Raw genomic sequence first — 5,470 nt, 5'->3', positions numbered from 1 at the left:
TTCCCTCACACTCATACTTCCTTGTCAAAGGTAGATAAACTCAAGCACCTTGGCATCACTCATCTCAAGGGGTAAGAACATATCAAGAAAAACGGCCTTAAACTTCTCCCAATCAAGAGGGCCCACATCTTCCGGTCTCCCTTCCTTTTATTGGTTATACCATGTTTGAGCCACACCGTTAAGTTGATAAGCGGACAACTCCGCCATTTCCACCGGCGTAACTCCCATGATCATCAACACCTTATAAGACCTCATCGATAAACTTGAGGATCTTTCTCAACTTAAGAACCATGAAGCTCTGGAGGATTCATCCTTCTGAAGTCCCTCACTCTTGAAGTAGCCAAATTCACATTAGGATTCACGGGAACCGCAACCTCCCTATTGGCTTGGCCGTTACCGCTTGAGAAAAAATTGAAAAGCAGCCCTAAACTCTATATTGGAAAAAAATTCGGCCAAAAGATCGACCAAAACTTGAGTAGCTTGGTGAGGAGCTTTTTTCCCCACATTTTCCCTTGCATTCCTTATAGGATAAGATCTTCGGGTAGCCATATCCTAAAGAAAATAGGGTAAGGATAAGGAGAGAGACAATATAGTGTTAAACTCTATGGCACGACTTACGAGTAATGAAATAAGTGGAGTTTCCTAATCATCTTGTAGCCTCTCATTCATAAATGTGGCGTGCTTCACACTCATGAACAACACTCTACTAGAAGTGGCTTATGAGACATCCTAGGACTATTCTAAGCCTTGTGCTTTGATAACCATGTTTGTCACAACCCTAGGGTACCCCCTAGATATAACATAGCGTATAGAACCCTGAGGGACTCCACATAAACCACTTATCTCTCATAACATAAGAAATAGAACAATAAGAGTAAAACAAGAGTCCAAGTCCAAAACATTTTATAAAACAAAGCGAAAGTCTTAAACCTTGTCTCATCATAGCCATCTATACAATATAATGAAATTGGGCCTTTCCCATACATCATGTTTAAAAGAGAAAATACATGAAAGAAAGTGAAAACACTAAAGTCCATCCTTGAGGCATGAGGACTTACCAAAGCTAGTGAATCAATCAAATCACCCACTAGCAACGAAACTGAGCACCCTGAATATCAGACCCTACATTTGAGAAAAATGTAGGAAAGAGTATGCATTAGTGCAAAATAATGTACAAACTATGATAGGCATGCATAAATCATTTAAATCATGCTAAAAAGGGACATTTCATTTCATGACATGCAATTGACTAAACTAAACATTCTATAAGATAGTTATAAAACATAAGTCATAAATCATGGTCAATGCAAGCTAACTTCATCTTTAACTCCTTTGAACTCATTTGCGATACTTCTTGAAGTAACCTTAATTTAATATTACCTTTTGGGAATTGGCCTTAACTGACATTGAGACCATGTGATCTATAAAATGGAATCCGATGTATACCCCAAACCGAAAAGAGGTTTCCAACTTGCCGAAGGTAGAACCCTGAGCTTCTAGCTTAAGTGGATCCACTAACTAATCAATCTATGTGGGCACATATTTATGGGATAAAAAGATTTCTACTAGATACTCGACCTCTACTAATGGTGGAACTTCCATCTCATGAGATTACACTGGAAACCCGACCTCTACTACGGAATAAATACACTCGCTGCTAAGCATAAATTCCCACGGAATAGTCATCTCTTAGTTTACTTCATTACTCATGAAAAGGTTCCCTTGGACAACCAATTAAAGCTAGTTTCATTAAGATGGCTCCTTGTCTTTGATTAAATTAGGTGAGAAATCCTTTCAACCTAACAATCCTTTCTATTTGAGAAGACCTTACACATCATGCTTGTATGTGTTTTAGTGAGAATATCCTTTCACAACACAACATCATCATAATTGGTACTTTACTCTCAAAGCACATTTAAAACATTTGTAAAGATTTTCATAAAATAATGCATAAGTCCATAATTTACCCCTTGAGGTTCAAAACCCACTTTTAATCACAAATTCTTGGAAAACATGGTTTAGATATAGGTTTCATCATAAATACTTGTAAAACTTGCAATACATGCTTAATTTCATAAAACTCTTCCTTGAAGATCAAAATCCCACATCATGTGATTCATAACTTGAAAACATAGGGATTACATGGGTTCATAGAGGAAATCATCATAAAATGATCATGTATCATCAATTCATGCATAAGAGAACATAATTCAATCATTCAAATCAATAATAAAGAGAATCCATGATAATTGATGAAAACGGTAACGCAATTGGGGAATTCTACCATTTGAAATCGAGGGATTTAGGAACTCCATAGATGGAAGTAATCTATGGATGAAAACTATCATACCTTGACACCAATTTCTAACCTTCAATGAAAGAATTGGGACATTAGCTTGAAACCCTAGGTGAATCCTTTTTCTTCTTCTTCTTTTAAAAGTTGCTAGAGAGAGAATATTTGGAGAGGACTTTGGTTTTATTTTGTGAAATTGGAAGAATGAATTAACAGGGTTAATTAGGGGGTTGAAAAACTTATATAGGGGTTCCAAACATAGGCAAAATGACATAGTATAACAATTAATTAATTACGAAAAGACCCAATTGCCCCTAAAAAATAACTGACAACAGTGACCCACGACCCACCACCGATGGACCGTGGATGGACCAACGGTCCATCCTGGACACTCCTGGTCCATGGTTAGAGACTTTTACCTGGACCCACGACTCCTGGACCACGGGGCGTGGACCTATCTATCGTCTATAGGTCCAACCGTGGTCCATGGCCTGGATACATTTGGGTGGCCCTCTCCACGGACCCTCCTATGGCTTGTGGCTCGACCTACGGCCCATGGTTGGGTCCTCGTGGATGGCACCTGTAAGTCATGAAATCTAATATGGTTCCCCCTTTCAGATTCGAGGTGTTACATTTTCTAACTCCAAGACCCTTCCAAATAAAACACCAAACATTCCTTGAGTAGATATACTATCCCTAGCTCATATCGTTAAACGAAAAAATACTCAGATTATTCCAATCCTAGGTCAAACCCATGGAGTCAATTTCAACAAGTTCTCATTGTTGAGTTTTAACCAACTATTGTTTGCTTTCTCAAGCCAAAACAATGTTACAGAGCTCAATCAATGTTTAAAACAATTTTTTTTAGATTAAAACTCGAAAACAAGAATAGATCCATGTGGTACAATAAATTTTAGAATCAATTAATCAATACTCATTCGGGGGTTTACACCCCTATAAAGCAAACACACAAATGAAAAAAGATTTAGATACTCATAAAATAAGAAACATAGACAATACCCATATATGATATTTTATTCCAAGCTAATTTGATTAACAAAATCTTAAAACAAAGCTTAGAGTGATACAAATCTAAGCTTTCTTCCTCCACAAGCTCAGAAGTGCTTCACTATAGTCTTTGAATATCCTCCTTTTCTAAGAAGAATGTAAAGCTCTCTATACTACTACCCTGACTGAGAAGAATATAAAGGTACATTATTACACAAATACCCATTGTTACCTTGGAACCTTCCAAAGGAAGCACTTATTCAAAAAATTGCATTTTTTGCTTCAGCTTCTGTAATGGGACTTATGTTGGACAACTGGAACACTGATCCAAAGTTGTGTAGCGGTAGTAACTTCCACATTTCAACTTCAGCTCTCACAAAAGCATCTACAATGGAATCTCAATCACCAATTGAAAATTTCATCATGCCAATTATAGAGTATATATTGGGGCTCTTTTTCACCTTTCAAGATGGCATTCAGCAAACAAAATACAAGCCATCTCCTATGGGCCGCTGGTTTCTTCGTTCGGTGCTTCAATGATTTAAAGCTTCAAATTCATCAAACATGATTTTCCTAGGTGATTCCTTCATACAAGAGAACAAGGACCTTAAATCTCCTTTATCATAATTAAAATATGACAATAACTCATAAATTTAAGCCCAATGAATCTGTAAAATATTGACTCAACAGACTCTATCAATAAGTCAGTGGTGACTAATTTGGTAGTCTGTTATCTTATCGATTTGACCTTTAGACTTAAAAAGGCCCTTTTAGACAAATTGAATGAAATGAACTGGACATGGCATGCAAGAGATACTAAAGTGATTTCAGGTGTTACTTTCGCAATTATGACCAATGAGATAATAATAAAAGATGAATAATGGGATAAAACGATGGCAAAGATGATGACTCTAGTAGAATTGCTATCAAAGCATTCGATGGTCATTGGAGCACATAGAACCATGTGTGTGGACGAAGAGGCATTCTATGGGATATTCGATTAAAAGGTTAGTTAAATATTGAATAAAATAGGGGGTCCTCACTCAGAGTACCAAGGTGCCAGCTAAGGCACTTGGTGTTCTTGTGAAATGAACCAAGGTTGGGGAGATATAGGGGGACATTAGAGAGATCGACATGTCTAATGGTGTGATCATGAAAATGTTGGAGAGAAATAAAATCAGTAGAGTGCAAAATATGTACATGTCTACCCAAAATGTTGAAGTTGCTTCAAACCAACCAAGTTTTAGTGTCCCTACAAATTCAAAGTTTCAGGAAATATCGGTATGTTTATTTTAAAAGGTGGAGTAGATTAATAATGGAGTTAAAGAGCTAAATTGTGATATGTCTAACCTTACCCAAATTGTTATATCTTATTCAACATTGATCAAGAACCTAGAGGACTAATGAATCACTTGTAATCTCAAATGAATCCTCAGATAAAAGGTATGTTTTCTATTGACACTATTCGGAATCAAAAGAATGATGGTCATTGTATGGAAACTATCACTAGAAGTGGAAAAGTGCTTGAAGGTCGAGTGATAAACCCAAAAAATATAATGCGTGAGGAATTGAGTGATAGGGCAGAGGATAAGGAACCCATGCTAACTATTGATGAAAATGTTGTTGTGGTTGACGAGAGTCTAAGTATAGAGGAAAAAAGGTACATAATTCTCTTCATATGGTAATTGATGATGACGAAGTGAAGGAGGAAAATATTGCTAAGGGCTGGATGCATAAATGTCCACCTCCTTATGCTTAAAGGCTAATAAAGAAAAAAAAGGACAATCAATTCTAGAATTTTTTGGATTGTTTAGCAAATTGTTCATGAATAGACCATTGGTGAATGTAGAGCTATGCCAAGTTTATGAAGGAATTGTTGCAAATAAAAGGACTGTTGATCTGGGCACAATGCAGGCTTCTCATCTTTATAGTTCCATGATAGAGAGCAAGTTGGCACCAAAGAAAAGATTTGAGAGTCTTCACTATTAAATGAACCATCATGATGTATATATTATACAAGGCATTGTGCGATCATGCGACATGCAGCAATTTAATGCTTCTTGTGATTTTCAAGAAGCTGGATTCACGATATCCCAAGGTTACTCCAATGCGGTTGCTCATGGCTGATCAATTTATCAAATGCTTGGTACGAAACCTATTTGATTTGTT

Source organism: Solanum verrucosum, unplaced genomic scaffold (genome assembly GCF_900185275.1).
Source record: "Solanum verrucosum unplaced genomic scaffold, falcon-dt-bn FXZP01000171.1, whole genome shotgun sequence".
Classification (NCBI taxonomy): Eukaryota; Viridiplantae; Streptophyta; class Magnoliopsida; order Solanales; family Solanaceae; genus Solanum; species Solanum verrucosum.
Note: the sequence above shows the minus strand (reverse complement) of the source record.